Below are 13,603 nucleotides of genomic sequence, written 5' to 3'. Positions count from 1 at the left end.
ACCTCATCTCTGTCCTAGGAAACTCTGCACTCCCATCCAAAATCTATGCATCCAAAATATCTCTTCTCTGCCCAAGGAACCCTGCACTCCCACCCAAAATCTACACTCATCGAAAATACCTCGTCAGTCCTAGGAAACCCCGCACTACAGTCCCAGATAGTTCTTACTCCCCTAGAGTCAGTGGTTTCATCTGCTTAAGGCTGCATAACATGTATTTGGAAAAAGCCTAGCCAAATGAGAACCTCCACCCCTTGCACCTCCCCCCAAGCTGCTCTCATTTCATCAACAAACAGATCTGAAATAAAGGGCTCCTTACCGCAGATCCCGCACAAAAAGTGATTATTCTCTGTAGAAAAAGCCGAGATATTATTAACCATATAAAGGGGCTGCGAAATTAAAGAGGCTGTGAACAGTTGCAGCCTTCGGGAGGAATTCAACTGCCAGTAGAGCAGTGGTACCCAAACTTTTTCGAATCACGACCCACTTTTTAGAAGGACAAACATTCGTGACCCATCTACATTTAATGGCCACGAGGAGTGATTTTTTAAATGTTATTTAAAGCATTATTTGGTAGTTCACTGTCATTTATAGACAGCACATTTTCAATTGAAATGTCCACTAACTTCGCACAGATATACCGTTTTACTGATGAAACTATATTGCACACAAATAATAATATTAGAAAATACGTTTTTTGTGAATATTTACTATTTGTGCATCACATTTTTTACAACTTTGTTTTATTAATGTTTGAATTAAACAATGAAACAAATAGCATTGTAGTGTGTTTCATAAATATACATTACATTTCGCCAGAAGTACAACATCCTGGGCACTGAGCCCCCTGCATTCCAACATAATAACACAGTGGAGATGCATCACAAATTTAAGTTGTTTTATTTGTTTTGATCCTAATAAAATCTTTGATTCCAGTACACTTCAGAATTACAAAAAGTTTACTTAATTTTTGTTTTCCTAACTGCTGAATTCATACAGTTCATTTACATGTATTTACATTTAGTTGTGTGTTGCAGAAAAAAGACCTCCTAAGATTGTCATATAATTCACTTAAAAACTCCTCACGTGACCTCTGTTGTTTAAGCACACAAATGTGATAAGACAAACAAAGAATTTGAAGGCCTCCTTATTTATCGCTTGGACTTTTGTGACCCAAAAACCATATGTGACCCACCAGTGGGTTGTGACCCACAGTTTGGGAAACACTGCAGTAGAGTTTGATCTTTGCCCACAGGCATGAAATATAGGCAACTCACTCCCTAACCCAAGAGCGCCACAACCAGAAGACCCACCCTCCACCTCCGGCCATTGTGTGAATCTCTCTCACTTTGTCTCTCCCCTCTCTGCAAGCTGTCTGCATCTCTCCCACTTTTTCCTCTTTCCTCAAGCACTTTTGCTAGCCCACTGCCCCCAGCATTAGCCTTCATCCCCTCCTGCAAGCAACTTTAGTGGATCCCATGCACCCATCCCTCTACTCAGAGGAACTGATCAATCAGCTTCAGCCACCAACCCGGCAGGAAAGGCAAGCGTGGGTACCAGCACAGGTAACGGACCTATGAAAAGAAGTGCTGCATGTGTTTGTGCAATTCCGTGTGGGTGTGCATGCACATGCACATCTGTGTGTGTGTATTCACGTATACATGCATGCATTAGGTGTGTTGTGCCTACTGCCCATCTCCAGTAGAATGCTTGCACTCATACAAGGATAGTAATTCTTAGAAATGGCTGGTCTTCAGTAGAATGAGACCCACTGACCATAGTGGTAAATTAGTGGTCCTTGTGCAATGCTTATCATTCTTGCCAACTTTGGGGCACCCATAGGATGATGCCCAAGGTTCAGTATTCTAGCAGAATATCATGTTTCAAATACCGTCCTACAAAATTACCATTGCAGAGGCGGGGCCAGCCAAAATGGTCGCGTGGACATAATCCACAAGAGCTCTGCTGCAACAACGGAGAATATTAAGGCTCTTCACACTCTACACAGCTGATGGGGTTAATTCAGTCAGCAAAGAATGAGGAAACTATGAGAAGTAGCAACATCTGACCATTGGCCGTCATAACACCAGATGGACTGAGATTCCACAGTGGGCGACGCAGCAGTGTTGCCATATGCTGCAGACATCCAAAGGCCTGGTCACTGGCACCCGCAACAGAAGCATGCAGCCGAAGCCTGCCCCACCCAATGTTGAAGATCCAAGTCATATGACGATGAGGGGAGGGGGCCTCCGGGGATGTTGCTTGGGCCAGACAGAGCATAATCCTGGCCTCTACGGGCTTCAACACATGACTGCAATGGCAGACTCATCAGAGGGAGCGGCGCAGTTCCTTTGGGGAACCGGGCCAGAAGACTGGGGAAGACCCCGGTAGGGAGCGGTTGTGATTTGAGACTTTGTGCCGCATTACGTGCCCCCCTGGAAAAGCCAAGCAACTGATCATCAGACAACAGGCCCGCACTTGACCTTAAGATGGCAGCCCCAGGGAAATAACTCAGTTGAAGGAGGAGCCAGGCAGCCAACAATCCCAATTCTGGATCACCTCACAAGAGAATAAACATCACCTACTCCCGATCTTTGCTCGATACCCTCCTGATGAACACTGGCTGCACTTCACCGGGCCCTAGCGCCTGACTTTAACATGATGATGCTTCTGGAGGCATAGTAATTCACATGAGGCGGCCCGAGTACAATTGTGAGGCACGGCACGCATTTCTTCCTTGTTCTACCACCTCACATCTACAGCGCCTAACTCTGGCACACTGGATAAATATGAGATGCTTCACGAGGGCAGGAACCCTCTGTTTGCATACAGCATGGGACAGCTTCCTAATCAACGGCCTTTTCCCTGTAAGGCCTGAGGAACCCTCCCCCTGCACAACCTTTTGTGAAGGGACATGAAGCGAGGTGCTATATCTGTAAGTAGCCACTACACGTTCCCTCTTGTTAACAGAACTGTGGCACCAGTGGACAAACAGTCTACTAAGCATAACTGGGAGATTAGACAGTGGTTGGTGGATGCTAGCTCTTTGAGCTTCCAGGCAACGCAATAGAGAAGAATTCTTTAGGGGCAGTGCGGAGGTGGGATTATTCGTGAAGTAAGCCCAAGGCCTGCAGTGATGAACCACACAACAGGTTCATTATCCTCTTAACAATGCCAACCCACCACCTTGGGATCGTGATGCTCCCCCTAACAGAGGTACCTCTCAGCGGACTTTGGGGTCCTTATCTTCTCGCTTAGGCACCAGAGGCATTCTTGTCCCAGCAGAACCGCTCCAGGGTACTTATCGTCTGTATGCCTCCAGTGAAGCCCCAAACCAATAGTGTGTCCAGCTGTTTTGCACCTACAGAGGCAAGAGACAACCCATTGGGAACTGGCCCGGATTCAGCCATAACCCTTAAGAAAAACGATCTCCTGAACTCTCTCAGACACTTCAAAAGAGAGTTGCGGGCAGAATTGAAGAGTGACCTAGATACCTTGTTGGAGGCTCCCAAAACCAATATAAATGTCAACTTGGCTACGCTGCAGCAAGATGTAGACTCTGTAGGAGCCAGGACTCTAGAACTCAACACTAAGGTGCAGGAGCTGGACCATCACACTGGATAGATGAAAGACTCAATTTGCCTACTCTAAGAACAGCTCCACACCACAATCTTAAAATGTGAAGACCTGAAGAATAGAGCTAGGTGCAATACATCCATATCCATAACCTGTAGGAGGGAGTAAAAGACACAGACCTGTATGCCGTTGTCACAGGTCTGTTCATAGAGCTACTTGGACCTAGGCCAGTGAAGATAAACATCGTCAGGGTACATCGGGTGGGCACATAACCACTTGGAGGGAGTAGACAATCGTGTGACATACTGGCGAAGCTACACTCCTTCAAGATGAAGGAGTCAATTTTACAAGCAGCAAAGAAGAAAGGAAGAAAGACAAGATCTCATTCCAAGGTGCAATATGCTCTCTCTTCCTGGACATTGCACCTGCAACACTTGCCAGTTGACCGCAATTCCACACAGTCACTGATAAACTCAGAAAAGACCAAATAAGTTAGACATACCTGTTCAGTTTTGCATTTGACTATCAGCATAAATCCTACCATTTCACTGATCTTGCAAAGGTATCTGCCCTTTTGGACATTTCCCCTTAGGACACTCCATGACCTGGGGACGGCCTCACCGACTCCCCCTTACCCTCTGGAAGTCAGATACAAGTCCATGACAAGGGCCATGGCTTTCTCAGAGGCATTCATTCCCCCAGAGGAAGAGATAATCTATGGAGTATGACCTGAGTTTAGAACCCTCACACTGTTGAAGAGCTGCTGTAATCTGGTTCACCACTCTGCAGGCCACTAAAGAGGGGCCCACATCTGGAACAGACACAAGACCAAGGGCTGCCACTATAAAGTAGAGGTGGCTACCTTTTCAAGACTATATACTCTCTATGATGGCACCCTCTCTGGTTCCAGCCATCCTCTCTGCTCTGCTGAGACCTGCCTTGATATCTATACGCATTCATGAATATGCACTGGCAAACTATGACCTATCCGCCTGATATGTTGTTTTTCTTACTACTTCTTGTTAGTTACTCAGGACTGACAGCATCACTTGTTAATGTTTTGGGGTTTAGAGTAGTTTTTTTTACAGGTACAGGAGTGACACAGATTCTCTTTGGCAATGAGAATGTGGGATCTAGGATGGGGGGATAGGGTGATACACTTTCACCCTCTTACGATACTGGTATGGAAGGGCATCATAGGATGATCAACTCCGCCATTGCAATGCAGACACTCAAAGTAAGTATGTATAGAAGGTGATCACCACACTCACGTGGAACGTCAAGGAGCTAAACTCCCCGCCCCGGCTAAGCACCCAAAACTATGGAAATATGTTCTTGATCAACGTTAAGGTATAGTGGCGCTGCAGGAGGCCCATCTTAAATGAGCCAAGGAACATAGATTCAGGCACAAGGCGTACCCAATAATGTACAAGTCCCCCACGCTCACAAAACACAATGGAGGAGCCCTTTTTTTCCACTCAAGTCTGAAATTCCGGCCAGAAGGTTGTAAAACCAATAAGGAGGGGAGAAATGTTATGGCGAAGGGATGTATTAATGGGAGAAAATGCACCTTTGCCTCTCTGTATATCCTCAACTCTAACCAAGCCCTCCTATCATCGGTTGGGGGATTTGCAGAAGGTGAAATTAATCTAATGGGTGATTTCGACCTCACCTGGGACTCAGGGGTTGACAGCACACACCCACACAGGTCATCCAGAGGGAGCTTTCCTAAAACGTTAATGAACGCAATTCATGTGCTGGGGTTGCGTGATGCCTCGAGATCCTTCCACACAAGAATACACATTCTTCTCCCAACTCGCATCGTACATATTCTCAGTTGGATTATAGCTTTGTGAGCCAGTCCCTTATAGTGTTTCTCCCTATTTTCCTTTCCGATCACGCCCCCGTGGTACTGCCACTAGAATTGAATCACCACCCCACCTAAATACCGCAGATTGTTCTTCGCTAGGTCACTTAATCGAGATCTTCTTTTTTGGAATGAACTTAGAAAGAGTATTGGGGAATATTTCCAACTGAACGACCCACAAGACACCTCCTCCTTCAAAAACTGGGACACATTCAAAGCAGTAATAAAAGGAAAATGCACTGCCCTCATGTCTGCAATCAACAAAAAGCCCAGGAGAGGCACACTCTCAAAATGGAGTTCCAGCAAGCTTGGAAAGCATGCAAAGACAAACCACAATGGGAGCACCAACGGAAAGTCACTGCCTGACAGGGAAAGCTCAATGATTATGATTTTTTATATATATATATATATATATATATATATATATATATATATATATATATATATATATATATATATATATATACCAACAGGGCTGAACTCACACTCCTTCACCTTAAACGCACAACCTATGAACACAGCAATAACACAGGATCCCTCCTAGCATGCCAGCTTAGTACTAAGAGGGAGAGGGAATATGTAGGTGATATATGTCAGTAGTCTGGGGAACTAACCACTTCAGACATTGGGAAGGTGCACACAAATTGCCAGTTTCTATAAAAGCTTATACACTGTAGACTCGGTCAATTAGAACATGCAATGGGAATACCTTGAGGGGATTCACCTACTCCAAGTGATAGATGAGCAAAACAAGATCTTGGGGGAACCTATTAGTGCTGAAGAGGTGCAGACAGCAATTGCATCTCTAAAGCTTCACAAATCCTCAGGCCTTGTAGGCCTTACAGCCCACTTTTTAAAAACCTTTAACTATGGCCTAGTACCACACTTGACAACACTGTGTAATCACATGGCAGCCTCTAGTGAAATCTCACAGTTGATGGGCGAAGCACAGATGACTCTCATTCCCAAACCAGGCAGGACATGAAACTTTGCGGCTCATATAGGCCGATAACCTTCCTCAATATTGATGCCAAGTTATACTTGAAAATACTGGCTTCACGCCTAAATACCCTGTTGCCTGATGTGGTCCACCTAGATCAGTAAGGCATTATCAAAGGTACACAGACTCATGACAACTTACAAAGGGTGATCCACCTGGTTGAGAAGGCTACTAAAAAGACCGTACCAGCGGTTTTGCTAGCTTTAGAAACTGAGAAAGCCTTCGACCAGGTGGACTGGTCCTTCTAATTTCAGACATTAAAGCAATTTGGTTTCTGTGACAAATGTATTGCCATGATAAGAGCCAATTACACACCCCGTAGGTCAAGGGTCTTGGTCAATGGAGTGGGTTTGGATCCCTTCTAACAGGGCTGTCCCCTCTATTTGCTTTCAGTTGCACTTGTCATTGAACCATTCGCTGCTAAACTTCGCGCAACTGGTTCCATTCAGGGCCTGCCATTTGGCTCCAGGAACATAACATTTCGCTCTTTGTGGATGATATTTTATCGACACTTACCTCACCACAATGCTTGTTGGCTGCTCTGCAAACAGAACTTCGGGTATTTGAAGAATTAGCCAGTTTCCGAGTCACCGTACACAAATCCTTCCTGCTTAGTTTAACACTATTAGCCTGAGATATGGAGACTGTAGTGACTACAACTCCGTTCCAATGGGCTAAACATAGCATCACATATTTGGGTATAAAGATTTCACCTAAAATTGCCTATCTCTTTCAAGCTAACTATCCACCCCTTCTACAACAATTGAAAGAGGACCTTAAAAGTTGGCACCTATGTATATTCCATAGTTAGGGCATATCCATGCTGTTAAAAAGACTGTACTACCAAAACTCTTATACTACTTTTAGGGACTCCAAGTAGAATTAGATCATGGGTTTATGCCTGCCCTACCCTCTCTGGCAACCCGCTTTATGAGGCAAAATCATAGAGCACACCTCTCCTATAAAGTATTGAGACTTCCAAAAGACTCAGGAGTCTTGGCCCTACTAGACTTCCAACTATACTATAAAGCAGCACACTTACGGGTGATCTCTGAGTGGTCCCTTCGCAAATTCGATAAATATTGGCTACACATGGACAGGGCTTTGATAGGAAGTTATATTTGGGATGTGCTTTGGAAGCCGAAGGCTGATCATCCTCCCAATGCCTACTTGAGTACGCCCACAAGGACGACTCTCAGAGTACTGGATGAGGCGGACAGGGTGGCAGAGTGGACGACCTTTCCATCGCTATTCACATCGATTCATCACTACCCTGCATCTGACCCTGCCGAATGCCCTGGTCCCTTTGAGGCATGGAGAGAGGGAGGATGCCTTGTGTTCTTCAACCTTTTCCATAATTGGGATATCCTCACCTTTGAGAACTGCAAGTGGAACTTTCACCTTTGAGATTCAGAACTCTATCATTACACACAATTGAAATATTTTTTCTCACAACCTGACATGAGAATAGCAGCCACTAGAGAATTGACCCCTATTCAACAATTTGTTGGGCAGGTGGGCGGGAAGGTCAAAGGGTTGTATCTCCTTTTTGTACGCCCTTTTACCAGATACACTTATCACCCTAAGGCCCAACACATCGATTTTTGGTAGGGAGTTCTAGGCCACACAGTTTCAGACGCACAATGGCGCACTCTTTGGAGGGACATCTCCAGGTTTAACCATTCGACAGGAATGTGAGAAGCACATTATAGAGCACTAATCAATTGGTACCTTTATCCTACTAAGTTAAAGAAACTATTCCCACATGCATCAGATCGCTGTTGGCGAGGGTGTGGATTACTAGGTGACTCCCATCATATATGGTGGGATGGCCCTGTCCCATAGGCTCTCATTATTCTAATGAGACTACTGGATTTTGAGCGGCAGAATCGTCCGCGGTGTGGGAACTAAGTCTGACCCACTGCGGGTGACACCTGTCGCTCCAATCCGGGTTTTGCTCTGGCTAACTAGCAGTGCCTTATCTCTACCCAAGGATAGGGATGACTGGGCAGCCGAGCGCATGACATACTTGGTTTCTCAGGGAAGCCGTGGTCACTCAGGTCTCATCTGTTTCTCTCAGTTACATTTAGTGTCATATATAAATGACAAACAGAGGCAGTATATGTTTCAATAATGATTTTAATAGAACGACTGCATCTTAGATAGCAAAGCATGAGCTTCAATAACCAGGACGACACAGCATGACAGTATTAAAATTGTGACGAGAATAGTGAAGCATAGAAATAACACTATCATATTGTCACTATTGTCAATAGACTAACTCCTACCTAGGCTATGATAGAGCACAGCATGTTAAGCTCTTATTCTGCCCTTCATGTTCCCCTGGGAAGACATCATCCCCATACCTGAGCAAAGGCCTGCTGTCTGCATTAGCATCTGTAGCAAAGCATTCCGCAATCAGCATACAGTTGTTGTTCTCTAGTTGGAATCTCCCTCTAACATGTAGGGGACAAGGAAGTTTTTTTATAACAACACAGCTGATCTTCTGGGAAAATGTCCCTACATAAGGATGTGTGCTTTCTACGAATGTTGGAGACTAAACTTCTACCAAGTTCATCGACAATGTACCGTGCTGTAGCCTTGGAAGAAGCACAGAGTGATCAAGAATGTCTTGTTTGAGAATAGAGTGCTGGCCTAGGCAAAAACAGCTAGATAAACAGAAAATAAAACAAGACTCTAAAAGTGGCTATTGTAACAATAATAAAAATGAAGCTGAATAAAATAAATCTAGATTAAGATGCACGGCGGCTTGGCCTAGTGTGTTCAAAGAACATACATGGAGCTATGGCTAAAATGGCTACACAACGGCCCTACTGTTCACCCCTTTGGACTGAAATTCTAGTGCAAATTCTAGTATAGCCGATTCCTGACACCATTGATTATGTATTGTTGGGACTGCAACATGACTCACTAAAATGCCAGACTGCAGGATACAGGGCGATCCTGTGGCTGTGTCTTGCGGTGGCCAAACTCGCAGTGGCGGCAAATTGGCAGAAGAGGGAAGCACCTTCTCTCTCCCAGTGGCATGCCAGACTCTAGCAAGCCATCACCAAAGTGAGAATGGCAGATATCTTTCTGGGCAATTACAACAATTTTGAATACACCTGGGGTGCTCTTGTGACAAACCTTTCTAGAGGTTTGCCTCTAACTGCATGCCCCACACGTACGAAAACCCCTGCACTTATTCCAATTCTAAAGGAACAGACTACCTCTGGCATTGTCGGTTATAACACCTGCACATGTCCTACAGGGGTATCACAGAGGCACACCTCGTTCATCATTGGTTCTGCATAAGATTGTGCCTTCTCGGATGTACCTTGTGTAGTCTCAGTTTTTTGTTTGATTTTCGGGGGGAGGAGGGGTGTCAGGGGGAAATGGCTTTGTTTCTGGATGTGATATGCTGGATGACCTGCCAAGGAAAATGTGTATTGTCTATAAGCTGCTTCCCTCTCCATATGGACACTGATCATTATATGGCACGCTGGTACTAAGCGGTGGATTTTACAGTGTTTTCCATTGTATTTCATGTCTTTGTAAACTAATAAAAACAAATTTGATAAAAAATATATCTTTGCCAGAATATCAACTAACACAGTATTATGGGGGTAAGTATACATTGCTATTTTTAATTTCAGATATGCATGCCTTGACAGTCTGTACATGCCTTCAGAGTTTCGATAGCTGTGCACCATCATCATTCACCGTGACCCCAAGAAACAATGTTCCAAGAGCAGCTCGACTGGCAACTTTAGTGACCATTAGACAGAAATGTGATTTGACAGCACAGTCCTTCTAACCCTGAGAACTGTGTAGCAGCAGCCTCAGGCATCCAGGATGGTCATAGAAGACATACAGCCTAGGGTCGTATGGCAAGCGCGTGGAAACTGATGGAGGATTGGGCTATCCCCGGTCCCTCCAGTGCTTCCCCTCAGAATCACTAAGGCTGTTGTGCCACAAGGATCTGACAAGGAATGGAGTACGTAAGGAACTGAGGCTTTTGAGTTTGAGATCCTTGTCTCAAGCTAAGTCCTTCTTGGCCGACTAAATGGCCAAAAAAAACACAGTAGACTTTCCTCTCAAAAATGTGTTTTTTCCTGGGTACACATAAGGCTGCAAATTTTTTAGTACTTCTTTAAATTTGAAGCACTTAAAACACAGGCATATGTGGCATATAGTGCTCCGACCACACTTGGCATATCAGGGGAGTAAAGTCGAGAAGAGGAAGCTTGCATTGGGAGAAGCGAAATCCATTGCAAAGGGGCTGCTACCTGATGTAATGAAACCTCATGGCAGTTGTCACCTGCCTCATAAAACACGGCGAGCCTCTGCAATGCTTCTTTCTCGCTAATTACAACCCATGGTTCTGTGAACTGCCTTCTGAAACTTCCATCCATTTGGAAACAGTTTTGGCTGCTCTCTGCAGTTCTTGTTTTGGGTGCTTTACACATTTCAGAATATGGAGCTTGAGGCAGCAAATTCTGCATGATGCACGTTTCTTGGTGTCGGAAGGGAGTCTTGTCGGTTTTTGTTAAATATATATTTATTTCTTTTTTGTCTAGCCTTTATTCTTGCTAGGTATAAGATAAATAGGGTAAACGATGCTCAGGTTCTGTGTTGTAGGATGCTACTGAAGTCATTTCTTTATATACGTTTTTCTGATGTTAGAGTTTGCCCACTCCATATCTCTGATAGGCCAACTTTAACTACATTGTTTCTGCTTAAATGATTATATTAATATAATTACCATTATAAATATAAAGAACATTGCTGCATTTAAAGTAGAACAGTCACGATGCCTGGCCTACCTGAAAGTTTCTACTGTTAGACAGCTATGAAAGGTAAATAAAAGCCTGGCAACCTAGTGAGGTATGAAGCCCAGGCTCCGATTTTGAAAGGTTTCCTGAAACCTACCTTTTTGGTATCAAAATATCACTAGATTCCATGTTTGGTCACTTTTAGCCTGGGGTAGTTGATCTAGTGAGCATAGTCACTAAGTGTATGTTATGTGTGGCGCTTCATATTCTGCGATTCTACAAAATATACTGCACTTTAGTTAGATGCTCTTCAAATTCTGTTTTATGTTACCATATAGTGAACGTATAGCACAGGTTTCTATATGTTCAAATTAATCTTTCTTCTTTGACTGTGCGTAGACAGACATCTACATTTTGGAAAATAACCTGTGTTATTAAATAACCTGTGGGTATATTATATATATTTCCATGTATAAGTAGATCAATACATTATTAAAATATAAGGTGACAAGTGTATGTTATGGGTTTAGTTCCCTATAATATCACACCTGTCACAGTGTGTAAATGTGATTATAGCAAAGCAATTGCATCTACTGAAATATTAGAGAACTAGTACAAAATAAAATAATTATTAAAAAAAGATAAATTAGTAACAGCAAAAATGGAAAGCATGAGTTTGTAAATATTCATCCATGCATGCAGGTACATATCAGACTAACACAAGTTTATATCTCGTGATTATTTTGCAAATGTGTATCGTGTTAAAATATATTATATATTTTCCTCCTACTGCAGAGATCAAAAAAAAATTATTTATTCCCCACAAATCAAATCAAACTGTATTTATATAGCGCATCGCTCCAAACAGGGTCTCCCAGCGCTCATTGAAAGCCAACTTCCGATCCTTGAGTTTAATCATCCCTACCTTATAGATGGAAAAGCAGGTTTTGGGGGATTTTCTGAACAGCGGTATGGACTGTTGATTCAAATATGATTGGGGAGATTGTTCCATATCCTGGGGCTAGAAAAGCAAAGGACCTTCCCATCACATCTCACTCTTTTTACCTTGGGTATCACTAATAATCCCTGGGAGTTTAACCGTAGGGATCTTCCTGGCCCATAAGTAGGCAGTAGGCTTTGAAAGATGGTTGGACCTTTTCCTTGAATGGCTCGGTGGGTCATGCACATAACCTTAAAGCTTATCCTTTTTTCTACTGGAAGCCAATGGAGCACTCTTAGGGCTGGTTGAGCAGATTGGTGCTTTGGAATCTTAAGTAGCATTCTTGCAGCTGCATTCTGAATTGCTTGTAACCGATATATTACATACTTTGGGCTTCCCAGATATATGGAATTCCCATAGTCCAAGCGTGAATTGATCAGACTCTGCACCACAACTCTCCTTGTTGTCGGCAGATGCATGTGGGGAAATTTCCTCAAGGATCTCGGGATCCCAAAACAAAAGCCCACCAGTATTTTTGCTTGCATTTCCATTGTTAATTTGTCAACTATCCAAAACCGTAAGCTTTTGATCGCTGAGGCTGGATTGGGGGATCTCCCCATTGATCGGGCCATCCTAGTTGCCATCCATTCAAATTATTGTTTCCAAATACCATGAGCTCAGTTTTACTGGCTTTGAGTTTAAGAGAACTCCTTGACATCCACTCTGTGGCATCTTTAAGGCAGGAATTGAGCTGTGAGGAAACACATCTGATCTCTAGGGTAAGTGCCATGATGATCTGAGTGCCATCTGTGTATGATCCTAAGGCTAGGCTATGGGATTGTAGAATTTCTGCTAGCAGCCAAACATATAAATTGAACAATGTAGGACTCAAGGATGAGCCCCATGCTGTAGTGGATAAGTGGAGGAGAATTAGGGGCCTTCGCTCACCCAAAGAATTCTGTATCCTAGAAATGATTTTAGCCGCCTGAGAGCACCCCCTGATATTCCTGATTCCTCCATTCTGTGCAAGAGAATAGGATGAGATACCGTATCAAAGGCGGCACTGAGATCCAGCATTATCATAGCAGCCGCACAAACCACTACTCTTGACACACCCTATTCCTCTTTCAAACTATCCCCTGCTTCTACTCTCTGACTAATCCCCAACCCCTTTTACTAATAGAAACTTCAAAACAACCCTTTCCAAAGCCTTCCCTTCTCTATCCATCCTTTATCCTATTCATCCAACTGACAGGCTCTCTAGCTCATCCCAAACCTCTTTCACTACTATGAACTCCCAAATAACCCTTTCTAAACGTTTACCTCCTCTATCCATCCTTTATCCTATTCATCCATTTAACAGGCTCGCACGTCCACCTCTCACAGGAACAACTTATATTTCCCTCTACTAATCCACCACTTATATACTTTGGGTTTCGGAGTAGCGT

Source organism: Pleurodeles waltl, chromosome 8, assembly GCF_031143425.1.
Source record: "Pleurodeles waltl isolate 20211129_DDA chromosome 8, aPleWal1.hap1.20221129, whole genome shotgun sequence".
Lineage (NCBI taxonomy): Eukaryota > Metazoa > Chordata > Amphibia > Caudata > Salamandridae > Pleurodeles > Pleurodeles waltl.
The sequence above is the reverse complement of the archived record's forward strand: the minus strand, read 5'-3'. Positions refer to the sequence as shown.